This window comes from Lithobates pipiens, unplaced genomic scaffold (genome assembly GCF_037356315.1).
Source record: "Lithobates pipiens isolate NorthernLeopardFrog02 unplaced genomic scaffold, aLitPip1_a1.2 Scaffold_18, whole genome shotgun sequence".
Lineage (NCBI taxonomy): Eukaryota > Metazoa > Chordata > Amphibia > Anura > Ranidae > Lithobates > Lithobates pipiens.
In genome coordinates this window covers 442,474,257-442,489,254 of record NW_027507758.1, presented here as the reverse complement: position 1 = coordinate 442,489,254, position 14,998 = coordinate 442,474,257, and the positions used below count along the sequence as shown (strand labels likewise).

General features: G+C 40.8%; 1 protein-coding gene across 3 annotated transcripts in view; it reads left to right on the top strand.

Moving 5' to 3' along the window:
* MED12L (mediator complex subunit 12L) overlaps nucleotides 1-14,998 on the top strand; it is a 740,921-nt gene that overhangs the window by 99,938 nt on the left and 625,985 nt on the right. The gene's annotated exons all lie outside the window — the stretch shown is intronic.

Sequence of the window (14,998 nt, the reverse complement as noted above, 5' to 3'; positions counted from 1 at the left end):
TCAGCCCCAATTCTTGCACCTTCACACCTCAGATCATTTTACCTCCCTTAAAATCTTTTTCACCACAGTACCCCCCTGCTCATCTGTCCCACCACTGTACCTCCCTGCACATCTGCTCCACCGTCGTACCCCATGCTCTTCTATATCACTGCTAAACACTGAACCCATCTGCTCACCTGCCCCACCACTGTAACCCCCTTTCTAATCTGCCCCACCACTGTACCTCCTGCACATCTGTCTTACCTCTGTACCCCATTGGTCTTCTGTCCCATCTCTGCCCCCCTACTCTTCTGCCCCATCACTGTAACCCCCTACTCACCTGTCTCACCAGTGTACCTTCTTTCTCCTCTGCCCCACCACTGTACTCACCTGCTCTTCTGTCCCACTGCTGAACCATCTTCTCATCTGCTTCAAAACTGAACTCCCCTGCGCATCTGTCCCACCACTGTAACCTGCTTCTCATCTGCCCCATCACTGTACCCCCTGCTCTTCTGTCCCACCGCTGAGCCCCCCTTTTCATCTTTTCCACCAATGTATCCCCCTGCTCATCTGCTCTACCACTGTACCCTCTTCTCATCTATGATATGCGCGATACACAGAGTGGTGCAAGGAAGCAGAGATGAGACACATCTACCTGTCCTGGCACGTTCATCCCTGCCGATCTGCCTCTCGTATCTAGCCCACGTGCTTGTATGTGATGTCACATACAAGCATCTGTAATTCTGTAAGGGATGCGCATTGATGAGCTCAGGTCAGGGGCATTTTCTGAAAGCAGAGGGCCTATGTGCAAGATCATATGTTGTTTTCCCCCTGCAGCTGAGAGAAAATGGGGGTCAATTAATAAGTGACGCAAAGTTCAGGGGTCAGGTGTAAGTGATGCAGAGTTCAGAGTCACACACACACACACACACATACACACTTCTATGTAATACATAAACAGTATCTCACAAAAGTGAGTACACCACTCACATTTTTGGAAATATTTTATTATATCTTTCCATTTGACAACACTGAAGAAATTACACTTTGCTACAATGTAAAGTAGTGAATGTACAGCTTGTATAGCAGTGTAAATTTGCTGTCCCCTCAAAATAACTCAACACAGGGGGAGTCCACTTGAATTTTTTTTTTTAAAAGCCAACAGCTATAAATACTACAGTTGCTGACTTTTAATAAAATGACACTCACCTGTCCCGGGGTCCAGCGATTTCGGCAGCTGAGGCCGATCGTTCGCTCAGCTCTTGGCTGCTGCCGCCGCCATTCTCGGTGAGGGAATCAGGAAGTGAATCGTTGCGGCTTCACTTCCCGGTTCCCTACTGCGCATGCGCAAATCGCACAGCACAATGGGAATGGTCCGTGCTGTCTCTGGGACCCGTGTGTGTCCCAGCAGACAGCGCGGTGGGACAGGAAGAAGCATAGACTCCCGTGGGAGTCTATGCCCGGAAGTGGGTGCAAATACCTGTCTTAGACAGGTATCTGCACCCCCTCCCCCCTGAAAGGTGCCAACTGTGACACCGGAGTGGGAGAGGGTTCTGATGAACGGAAGTTCCACTTCAGGGTAGAACCCCGCTTTAATGTCTAAACTGCTGGCAACAAAAGTGAGTACACCCCTAAGTGAAAATGTCCAAAGTGGGCCCAATTAGCCATTTTCCCTCTTCAGTGTCATCTGACTTGTTAGTGTCACAAGGTCTCAGATGTGAACTGTAAGGTGTGTTAAATTTGGTGTTCTCACTCTCTCATACTGGTCACTGGAAGTTCAACATGGCACCTCATGGCAAAGAACTCCCTGAGTATCTGAAAAAAAGAATTGTTACTCTACATAAAGATGACCTAGGCTATAAGAAGATTGCCAAGACCCTGAAACTGAGCTGCAGCTTGGTGGCCAAGACCATCGAGGAAGTTTAACAGGACAGGTTCCACTCAGAACTGGCCTCGCCATGGTCAACCAAAGAGGTTGAGTGCACATGCTCAGTGCCATTTCCAGAGGTTGTCTTTGGGAAATAGACGTATGAGTGCTTCCAGCTTTGCTGTCGATGTTGAAGGGGCCAGAGGTCAGCCTGTCAGTGCTCAGACCACAAATTGGTGTGCATGGCTCTCATCCCAGAAGGAAGCCTTTTCGAAAGATGATGTACAAGAAAGCCCACAAACAATTTGCTGAAGACAAGCAGACTAAGGACATGGATTACTGGAACCATGTCCTGTGGTCTGATGAGACCAAGATAAACTTATTTGGTTCAGATGGAGTCAAGCATGTGTGGCGGCAATCAAGTGAGGAGTACAAAGACAAGTGTGTCTTGTCTACAGTCAAGCATGGTGTTGGGAGTGTCATGCTCTGGGACTGCATAAGTGCTGCCGGCACTGGGGATTTACAGTTCATTACGGGAACCATAAATGCCAACATGTACTGTGACACTGAAGCCAAGCATGATCCCCTACTCCCCGGAGACTGGGCCGTAGGGCAGTATTCCTACATGATAACGACCCTAAACAAATCTCCAATATGACCACTGTCTTGCTAAAGAAACGGAGGCTAAAGATGATGGACTGACCAAGCATGTCTCCAAACCTAAACCCTATTGAGCATCTGGGGGACATCCTCAAATGGAAGGTGAAGGAGCGAAAAGTCTTTAACATTCACCAGCTTGGTGATGTTGTCATGGAGGAGTTAAAGAGGACTCCAGTGGCAACCTGTGAAGCTCTGGTGAACTCCATGCCCCAGTGGGTTAAGGCAGTGGAAAATAATGGTGGCCACACAAAACATTGACACTTTGGGCCCAATTTGGAAATTTTGACTTAGGGGTGTATTCACTTTTGTTACCAGCGGTTTAGATATTAACGGCTGTGTGTTAAATTATTTTGAGAAGACAGCAAATTTACACTGTTATACTTTACATTGTAGCAAAGTGTAATTTCTTCAGTGTAGTCACATGAAAAGATATAATAAAATATTTTTTTTTTATGTGAGGGGTGTACTCACTTTTGTGTAATACTATGTATGTATGTGTGTGTGTGTGTGTGTGTGTATATATATATATATATATATATATATATATATATATATATATATATATATATATATATATATATATATATATATATATATATATATATATATATGTATATAATATATATTTATTATTATTTTTATTCGTTTTTCTTTTTCCCCTCAGCAAAGCTCCCAGAAGCTCAACAGTAATTCCACAAACTGTTATCTGATTGTGGTTTTCTCAGTCACAGTAAAATCCCTTCTTTCTGAAATTGGTAGTGGTAACCAAGCAAATAATCTTCCTCCAGATGGTGGGCGGGACTAGCAGGACTGTGATTGGCTTTAGCAGTGCCCAATCACAGTTCTCCTCCTGGAAACAGGACTGCCCCCCTAGCAGAACTACACCCAATCTCTTCCTCATCACAAGAACTGACGATTGGAGGTATAGCAAAGTTAGGGAATTAAACAATGTTTCCCATCTTTTACAATGTGTGGGGGCACAGTGTCTCCCCCTTAGGGCAGGTGCAGCATGGAGAATTCTGAGATAGGAATGCATCACTGCAGTAGAAGCGGTGTCTCACTGACACTTACCTGCACTGCCTACCCCTGCATTAGACCTTCTAGGCAAAAAATTTAATCAGATAGATCTTTTTTGGTATCTAACAAATCATAATTTTATTCTTCTACATGGTATGCTGGTTTCTGGATTGTAAAGCTATGTAAAATATAGATGTACCTGGGATAAATTTGCATTAGCGATGTGTCTGCAGGGCATTATAAAATAATCTAGCACACCTACAGCACACCATTCAAACTTTTTGATTGGGCAGGGTAGCTTTGCTTAACCCTAACCAGGGGGCAACAAAAAGCTTCTGTATGAACAAGCTAGGATTCTAATTTCACGAATTTTTCCTCCCAGTGGGACTGCCCTAACACTGCATGAGGTAAATGCTTGTTTATATATAGGGGACCGGGAAAAGCACTTTTTCTTACCCGATCCTCTACTCCTACAGACTCCCTCCAGGCAGCTAGACCAGTCCCCACATCCTCTTCTCCTCCTCTGCACTCCAGTAGTCGGATGCCATCAGACGCCTTCAAGTAAAATGCAGAGGCCATTGGCCTGAATTGGATGTGAGGACACCAAGAGATAATCCACCGCCAGAGCATAGGGGAGCAGCAGGTGAATAAGGATCATGTAAGTAAAAGTGTTTTTCCTGATCCCTAGCCCTAAATGCCCCACTGCAGAGGATTATTACTTTCCCCAGAGACAGGTTTTAGGTATGTTTTAATTTTTAAACTTTTTATTTTACTGTTGCTTTTGTCTATTTTTGTATACTTTTTTCTGTAAATAATTATTTTGCAGTTTTTTATTTCTACTATATTGTAAACTCTGTTACATTCTTGTCTAAACATTGAGTTGGTAGGTTTATTACCACACTTACCAGAGTAATGGTAAATGTTGCAGAAGTTGATAAATGAAAGAAAACATGTCTTTGTGTGGATTGTTCACTAGTGCCAGAAAGTCTTCTATATAAAGATGGAGGGTTATAATTGTGGCAGTCTCCACTGTTGAAGAAGGCAACAAAGTCTGTTCACAGTAAAAGATTTTGAACATTTCTTTACATGAAAAAAGTCACAAAGATTAAAAAGTGATTAATGTGTGTAGAGATCCTCAGACACAAGTGTACCGAGGACTTGTCTTTGTCAAAACTAGAGGCTTTTAAGTTCCAACCCTGAACAGTTGCCATGTAGGACCTCTGAAACATACACAATTTACTATAAATATTAACTTATTCATTTAAAAATTGCACAAGCAACACGGTAATGATTAAAAGAGACATTCATTACTGTTATTTTGGAACACCTTATCTGGATGATCATGACCCAGACTGAGATGACTCACTGTAGAATATTAGTGAACTGTCTCCTTTCACTGCACAACAAGACATTCCAAGAAGATGGGGAAAAAACTGTTTGTTCCAATAAAATATTTATACAAAGTCATTCTAGCAAGCAAACCTGTTATTATATAAATAACCACTTCCAGAGTAGTTGCAGCATGGCCCTGTTCACCTAAATGGATCATGTTTAGAGGCAGTATTGGCAAATGCAAACTGTGGTATAAATCTTTTCACACTGTGATCGTGGCAATGTGTATTAACATGGCCACTCACAATGTTAACTTGCAGCATGGTGGTTGGGGGGGGCAGTAAAACCACAGCGCAACCACCTGTTTGTATTGACCCACCTACCAGCCTGTGCAAATGATACCTCATTGATTTAAAATTCAAGTGAAGTACACTTGAAAGTAAGTTGCATTTGCCCATCAATCCTAACCTGTACTGCTACAGCTACCATCTTGTCTTTTTTTTATTTTTCATTTTTAATAGACAGTGTAACGGGAGTCACTGGGAGAGGTTGGGAAACCCTTGTTCCAGCTCCCTATGTACCTCGTATGCCTAAGTGACACTGTGTCAATTATGGGCACAAGGTGACTGAGAAAATGTTTTGACACTGAGAATGTGGTCTGGATTATTTAAAATGGAACTGTAATATTTATCAACAATATCCCTCAAGAAATCTATGATTCTTTAATTCCACTGTTTTAGAATGATGGAACATTGTAAGAGTTTTGTAGACTGTTGCCATGCCATCTGGAATCCCTGATTAATCAAAGCATTGCTTGGATGTGGATTCCATGGTCGTCAATGTAGGTGACAGACCATCTGCTAATTCTGGGAACCCCTGCTATTGTGTAAAGGTTTCCTGTGTTTATATTTATAATAACGTGTGTTGTGTCTTCTGAGCTAAAAGATGGCAAGTCTGCCCTGAAAGGTCACCTAGGCTGGTTAAATGATTAGTTAACTATCTCTTTTTAATGTATGTTTCTGGTTACAGTTGTATTGCTAGGGTAATATGATCAGGAGGGGGGAATGTTCTTCTCAAATGTATAAAAGCCTGTATTTATTTTCCAATAAAGAGTTCCATGTTGCAGTTATGTAACTGAGCTAGTCTCGCCTGCTTTTTAGTTACAATATGTGTGTGTAATATCTGATGTTCATCCAGTGCTATTCCTACTAATCAGTGCTGTCACAAATCCATATAAAGAATATTGGACACTATATAAGGTAAATGAAAATCTGGATTCAGCTCAAATCCTACCCCATCGCTCACACCCCTCTTACATGTTTTACCTACAGTACATTGGGCTTAATAATGGAGGTGTTCTATGATTAAGCACAATGTAGGTGAAACATGTCAGAAGGGTGTGACCGATGGGCTGGGATTTGAGTTGAAGTTAGTATTTCATTCACCTTACATTGGATTTGAATACAGTATGTTGTGGCATCTGCATTCTATGGTAGATTTTAAATTGAGATGTGCTCTGTTTCTGCCAGGACCTGAATACAGACTAAACCTGGGAGACTGACACCGTAAGCTTGGAGTGGTGCTAATCTGTTATGGAATCTCAATACATGTTGTCTGTGCTTCCGAAAAGTTTATTTTAGTTTTTCGTTTTGAATTAATGCACACTGCAATATTAGACCCCATTAGTTAGCCTGCAGTACTTCAGATATACAGTTTATATGTATGTGTGTGTGTGCGTGTATATGTATGTGTATGTATGTGTGTGTGTGTGTGTGTGTGTGTGTGTATATATATATATATATATATATATATATATATATATATATATATATATATATATATATATATATATATATTGGGTAAAATAAGTACTGAACAATGACATTTTCACCCCATGTCGCTAACAACCCATGCAATCCATCCATACAAAGAAACCATTTGACCTCCAAACATGGTGTGTATTATGGCATCCAAGGAGATCAATTTTGGTCTCATCTTTCCAGTATTTCACAGGCTTGTCTAAATGTTGTGCAGCAAACTTTAAACAAGCTTCAACATTCTTTTTCTTCAGCAACTGAGTCTTGAGTGGTAAGTGTGCATACAGGCCATGAGTGCATTATTAATTGTTTTTTCTTTGAAAGAATTGTATCTTCTATTTCCAGGTCTTTCTGAATCTCTCCACAAATGGTCCTTGGCTCTTGGACAACTCTTCTGATAATTCTTTTCACTCCTCTGTCAGAAATCTTGCGGGGAGCACCTGCTTGTGGTCGGTTTATGGTGAAATTATGTTCTTTCCACTTCTGGATTATGGCCCCAACAGTGCTCACTGGAACATTCAGACGATGCCATCCATATATTTTGCAACAATAAGGTTATGAAGGTCTTGAGAGAGCTCTTTGCTTTTACCCATCATGAGATGTTTTTTGTGTGACACACTGGTAATGAGACACCTTTTTTATAGGCCATCAGTTGAGACTGAACCAGCTGATATCAATTTTCACTGACAAGGGGGAGGATTGCATTCTAATTAATGATATATTTCAGCTGGTGTCTTGGCTTCACGTGCCTTTTTGCACTTTCCTTTCTTTATGTGTTCCATACTTTTTCCGTGTCATTCCATTTTATTACACATAACTTAATTTCTAAACGTATTTGTTTTGGTTTCTTTGTACAGTGCCTTGAAAAATATTCATACCCCTTGAAATTTTCCAAATTTTGTCATGTTACAACCAACAATGTAAATGTATTTTATGTTATAGAGCAACACAACGTAACACATAATTGTGAAGTGAAAGGAAAATGATTTCATTTGAATAATTTTCAATTTTTTTTACAAATAAATATCTGAAAAGTGTGGCATGCATTAGTATTCGGCCCCCTTTACTATGAAACCCCTAACTAAAATCTAGTGTAACCAATTGCCTTAAGAATTCACCTAATTATTAAATAGAGTCCACCTGTGTGTAATTTAATCTCAGTTTTTTCAATCTACAAGTTTTTTTTTTAGCAACAAACAGCATCATTAAGGCCAAGAAACACACCAGACAGGTCAGGGATGAAGTTGTGGTGTAGTTTAAAGCAGGGTTAGGTTATAAATAAACAAGCTTTGAACATCTCACGAAGCACTGTCCAATCCATCATACAAAAATGGAAAGAGTATGGCACAACTGCAAACCTACCAAGATATGGCCGTCCATCTAAACTGACAGGCAAGGAGAGCATTAATCAGAGAAGTGGCAAAGTGGTCCATGGTAACTCTGGAGGAGCTGCAGAGACCCACAGCTCAGGTGGGGGAATCTGTCCACAGGAGAACTATTAGTCATGCACTCCACAAATCTGGCTTTTATGGAAGAAATTGTTGAAAGAAAGCCATAAGAAGTCCTTTTTGCAGCTTACAAGAAACCATGTGGGGGACACAGCAAACATGTGGAAGAAGGTGCTCTAGTCAGATGAGACCAAAATCAAGGCACTGTATGTATGGATTGTATGGGTTACCAACATGTGAAATCTTCATGTCAATAGCAAACTTTAGAAATATACAGTATTTACCTAGAAAAAATGGTGATGTGTTCACCCCTTATTTTACCAGCTGTAATATATGAAATATAGATACACTGCTTAGTGTTGTTTTGCGTGAAAAAAGACCAAAGTGTGCGTGTGTGTATGTATATATACAAATATATATATATATATATATATATATATATATATATATATATATATATATATATATATATATATATATATAGAAGCTGTGAATTTGAAATTCTGAAACCGGAAGAATTATTTTCTTCAGAACTTTTTCGTTTTTCTTGTGTACTTCTAACTTGTTTTGTTTGGCAAGAATATTACCTCATTTCTTGGCAGCATATCATCTTTTTTTAAAATATGTGACCTGAAGTCATGTTTTATGTATGTCCAACTCAATGGTAATTAACTGGTTGAAGGGAGATTAAAATATTTGTACCTTTAACCATTTTGAGAAAACTACCACCGTACCAGCATAGCTTTAACATTAGTGATTTAAAGCTAAACTCTGTGCAGATAAAATTCCAGGTAATGCAGTTGTAATGGTGTAAACTGCTGTACACCATTAAACAGCTTTGAAGTGGTAGGGACAGAACTAGGGGCCAGTCTGTTATCTTGGACCCATGCACTGACAATACATTGACAGAAGGAGATCGCAGAATGACAGATTAATGGGTTCCTCGCTTAAAGATTCTTCAGCAAGTTGGAAAATGCATTTTATTGAGCATTTCAGTGGCTAAAAATTGCTCACCAAGGGATTCCTATACAAACCATGGGACAACAGACAGGAAGGCAACTTACCAAAAAAGAAAACACCAGACACAAAGCTTGGATAATAACTGGCCAGGGCCGTTTATTGTTGGTTTAAAAGATAATATATCTTGAGTAAATAAATAACACTGTAAAAAAAGCTGTATAAAAAAAAATTAAAAACTTTAAACTTCCCGAATAATCTCAACTTTACTTACACACTTTCGGACCCAGTCATTAAAACTCAGGTCCACTTTCATAGTATTCACACTGTCCCCCTTGACTTCAAGGTGGCACCACCACACAATATTGACTGCGACAAACATATTTTATTTTTTATATATTATTATTTATTTATTTTTGGGTAGGATGGTGAGGAGAACCATGGCTGTGTCTTCTGAGGCAAATGAGCTCCCCCTCACGGAACCCCCTTTTTATAGGCAGGCTCAGGGGTTTCTGGAAAATTCTGAGGTAAGGTTCACGCAGCCTAACCCTAGTAGTCCATGTGACCTTACCTCAAATCAGCCAATCCTAGCCAGGCTCTCTGCGTCCCTGTATAAACAGCGGCAAGACTCACATGGCCTAACCCCTTTAGGCCACGTGACCTCACCTCAGGCCACTAAACCTAAACAAGGCCTCTGTGTGCCTAAGGCACACAAGGGGGTGCCATGAAACTGTCTCCTGTCATAATCCCATGAGGAAAGGGGGTTTCCTAGAAACCTCTTCCCCTTTCCTTTCATGGGACAACAGACAGGAAGGCAGCTTACCAAAAAAAAAAAAAACATCAGACACAAAGCTTGGATACTAACTGGCCATGGCCGTTTATTGTTGGTTTAAAAGATATTATATCTTGAGTAAATAAATAACATTGCAAGAAATTATACACTCAAAACAGCTTAGCAACCATGGCTCAAGCTGTATCATAAATCATTTAAAACTTTAAACTTCCCATAAGACAGGCAGGACTACACTCGCCTGTCACGAAAGCCCTGCACCGAGGCCCATTCAATACAACTTTGTAAATCCATATTAAAAATATCCAGAGGCCTGATTTGCAAATGGCTCGCCAATAGTCTGACTGGACAGAGGGAGGGGCCACTATAGGCATACAGACTAAGCCACCTTCCTTCACCCAACTGATTTGTTTTAGAATGTTTAATAAAAACTTTTAAAATCTCATCCATAATAATTATGTCTGCTAATTGTAAACCATACTTACCCACTTTATTATGCGGAACTAACTCAGAAATCCTGAGTGTCGCAAACAAATTGAAAAGACTGCTTTAAACATTACCACTTCAAAATTATAAAAACACACTTGAGTTGCCGAATCACACAGCATTTTCAAAATATCTGGAGTAATAGACTTCTGCCTATCCACACTAAAATTACCTTTCTTATACTTTAGGGTTTGCTTAACAGAGAAAAAACTTGAACAAGAAGGTAAGTTCTGTAATTTTAAAAAGAAAGACACTCCAGACATAACTTTATTTACGTGAGACCATTAATTATTCTATAGAAGCAAATGATTTAAAAATAAAAGTATTAAATTCTCAGAAATAGCACTATGATTCTCATTTAAGGAATCCAAAAAAGCTAACCATAAAAACCAGGCTGACTGATATCCAGCCCAGGTTGTAGGTGCTACTGAATTCTTTATATTATCCGCAATCAGTCTCAAATATCAAAGATGGGATGGGCATCCCACTGCATCCACTCCGGGCAATAGACAGAAAAAAACGGTCCATCTATGAGCGAGATAATGAATCCCCTAGGTCATTATTTTTCCCTGCCACATGTTTAGCCTTCAGCCATATGTTCAGGCTTAAACACTTAAAGATTAAGTAGTGAAGAAAAATAATCGGCGGAGACTTGGATGACAAGCAATTAATAGTATACGCTACCCCACTATTGTCTGTACTGACCATAATTCTTCTGTTCCTAAATTCATAGCCCCAGACCTCAAGGGTTACAAGTATAGGAAAAAGGTCCAATAAGACCATATTCTTTTAAGTAACCTCTTACCTGCCATTGAGAATTCCAACTGCCTGCTCACCAATGATTTTGCCAGATTGGCTGCAAAACCAATGGAACCTGCTGCATCAGTATATAGGTTGAAATCGGAGTCCAGAACAAAATCGGGTTGCCATACTGCTTTACCATTAAAGTTTTCCAGAAATTATTCTGCATATTAAAAGGTCTTCTCTCATGTCATGTGTGACTCTAATGTGTGAAAACTGTGATTTTAAACCGGAGATTGACATATATAATCTCCTGGAAAAAATTCTGCCTGCCGGCATAACCCTGGTACCAAGAGCTAGTAAGCTTAAAAGGGATTGCATGTCTTTTAAACAAACCTTTTTTCTAATAATCAAATATAACAGTATTTTAATTTGTTCTATTTTTGACTCAACCTGAATTCCATTCTCTCTGTATCCATCGTTATTCCTAAAAAATCTAGGCAGGTAGAAAGCCAAGAAGTCTTTTTTATTAATGGAACTCCAAATTGGTTACAAAACTCAAAAAAAAATTCAAGAGAAAGACAGTCAGAAGTTCCCAGGTGCCTAAAAATAAAAAATTATCCAAGTAAGGAATCATTAAGGAAGAACCAGTTACTGAAGAAACTACCCATTCTAGAAAGGTGGAAAAACTTTCAAAATAAAAACAAGAGAGAGAGCAGGCCATTGGCAAACATTTTTCAAAATAAAACTTATCAAATAAAAAACCTAGAGAACTAAAACAGTGCAGATGGATTGGGAGGAGCCGAATTGCAGATTTTATATCTGCTTTTGCTAACATAGCTTCTGAACTCAAAAACCTAACTTTACCAAGAGCATCCTCAAAAGACACGTATGTAACCATAGTCATTGGGGGTTATTTACGAAAGGCAAATTCACTTTGCACTACAAGTGCAAACTACAAGTGCAAAGTGCACTTGAAATTGCATTTGGAAGTGCTGTCGCTGTAAATCTCAGGGGTAGATCTGAAATGAGGGGAAGCTCTGCTGATTTTATCATCCAAACGTGTACAAGCTAAAATTATGTTTTTTTATTTTCCTTGCATGTCCCTCTCGGAGCTATAGTGACTGCACTTCCAAGTGCACTTTGCTCTTGTAGTTTGCACTTGTAGTGCAAAGTGGATTTGCCTTTCGTAAATAACCCCCAATGTTTCAGAAATGTGATCATTTAAGGAACCACCTGCTGGATATGAAAGGTGGTGAATCAATCTAAATGAATTTGGTTCCTTGTTGAGAACGATACCTAAAGGCGAAATCCTAAAATTAGCAAATGGCTGTGAATAAAATCAGTCCTCAAACCTTCCTGCTTGCAATTATTTAAAAATATTATCCCTGACCACTTCTTTCATATTATCTACTGACTTCAAATTTTTAACCAATTTACACCCTTGCCCTGAAAAAAATTGGCAAAATAAAACCATCCTTTAAACCATTAATTAACATGTGAGCCTTCTGCCTGTCTGGATATTCCAGAATCCAAGGAACAATTCTTTGCCACTTCACTGGGGTGACTGCTTTTTTGTCTCTCTGCCATGTTGTAGGTTGGCTGAGGAAATTTTTTTGAAACACTTGTTAACTGGGTGGCCTCCTACACAAAAGGCACATTTGTGCCTAAATTTGCAAGAATTTGGCCATTTGCAATGTCCTTATTAAAGTTAAACCATATAACTTTTCTGTATCCTGCAGTCGATGAGGGTACCACATTAGTTAAGTTAGTTTAGTAAAGATACTCTTTGGGGAAAAAAAAGGTTCAGCCATAAGTCGACATCTTTCGCTCCCCATTTTAAAGTAGGATGGACTGTGAGTTTTTGATGGAAAGATTTATCAAACAAATTTCTTATATGCTTCTAAGATTATTATTATATGTGCTGAAAAAGACCAGGGCTTTTACCGGGGCATTTTTCGCTCAACACACTGCTATAAATACAAAAAGCCTGCAGCCATATTAAAAGACCTAGCTACTGTTTTTTTCCTGTTCTCCTCTGCATTTTTATCCCTTTTCTCAGCCTTAGACAAAAATTCTTTAAAAGATGGCAGAAGAGTTAAAATATCTATAAACTCCCTCTCCAAATTTTTTTTTTAATGCTGAGAGCAAGGTGATAGCCCAGGGGAGATCCTTCACAAGGCAATGTTTCTTTAAGACATTTTTCTGGTAAATTTTGTACTCTAGCATTGTCTATGTTACCAGGTAAAGCTGAACAAATGAATTTCCGAGCTTAATAATGATGATTGGGTGCAAATAACTAAAGGAACAGTAGGTGGCACCCAAACTGAAGCAATAGAATTATATGCATTTAAATGACTCCCTGGATCCTCATTAACTCTGTGTCTACTATCTAAATCCTGAGCAAGTCTAGTTACTAAGCTAGTTAAATTGGTTAGCAATTGTACAGAAGTTAACTCACCATTTCCTAGATTTCCAAGTACATCAGCCTGTTGTTGCGGATGGGCATAGACCACAGGAATTCTGTGACCCCCTCGCTGATCCTCTTGCACTGTGGATGCCGCAGTAAGCAGGGGTCTGGATGGACCAGCAACTGCTCTGCTGATTATGTCGGCATCTTCAGGCATCCTTGGTTGGCTAGGAAACTCCTCTTCTGGTCTTTGGCAAGATGGGTGCCGTGACACGGCTCCACCTCTGGCTCCTCCCCCCATGGCTTAGCGGCTGGGACCGCCCATCGCTTACCTCCACTGACTTGCGAGGCGGGGAAGGGGAGTGTCTTTTGCATGGGACGTGCCTCCGCTTCGACAGCGGCAGGGTACACTTCACCTGGAGCTTCATGACCCAGAGATCTTGGTAGGTCCAGACAGCGGTGGACCCAATCTTCTCCACCTTCTTCGCCCGTCCACTTGCTGCCTCAGAAGGCTCATTCTTCTGCCCCAGATCACCACGGCTGCAGGGGCGGATCCAGAGTCTAATCTCGGCAGGGGCACTGCTATAAAATATGTTTTTTTGGGGGCAATTTATATGGGAAATGGCTGGTATTTGCGCTTCAATCATTACGGCACCATGGTTGTTATGGTGTCAGGATGATTGAAGCGCATTATTTCTATTAATACATTGTAATATAAAATTAAATGGTTCAACTCACCATACTGCAGAATCAGTGGGAACCCTGAGGATGTCACTTGCCATGTCGCCTGCCACCGAATGTGGATTGTCACTTGCCACGTCACTTGTCACCAAATGCGGATTGTTACTTGCCACGTCACCTGCCACACATTGCGGATTGTCACTTGCCACGTTGCCTGCCACACATTGCGGATTGCCACTTGCAACGTAGCCTGCCACACATTGCGGATTGTCACTTGCCACGTCACCTGCCACACATTGCGGATTGTCACTTGCCACGTTGCCTGCCACACATTGCGGATTGCCACTTGCCACGTCACCTGCCACACATTGCGGATTGTCACTTGCCACGTTGCCTGCCACACATTGCGGATTGCCACTTGCCACGTCGCCTGCCACAAATTGCAGATTGCCACTTGCCACGTCACCTGCCACACATTGCGGATTGTCACTTGCCACGTTGCCTGCCACACATTGCGGATTGTCACTTGCAACGTAGCCTGCCACACATTGCGGATTGTCACTTGCCACGTCACCTGCCACACATTGCGGATTGTCACTTGCCACGTCGCCTGCCACCAGATGCGGATTGCCACGTAGCCTGCCACACATTGCAGATTGCCACGTCACCTGCCACACATTGCGGATTGTCACTTGCCACGTTGCCTGCCACACATTGCGGATTGCCACTTGCCACATAGCCTGCCACACATTGCGGATTGCCACTTGCCACGTCACCTGCCACACATTGCGGATTGTCACTTGCCACTTTGCC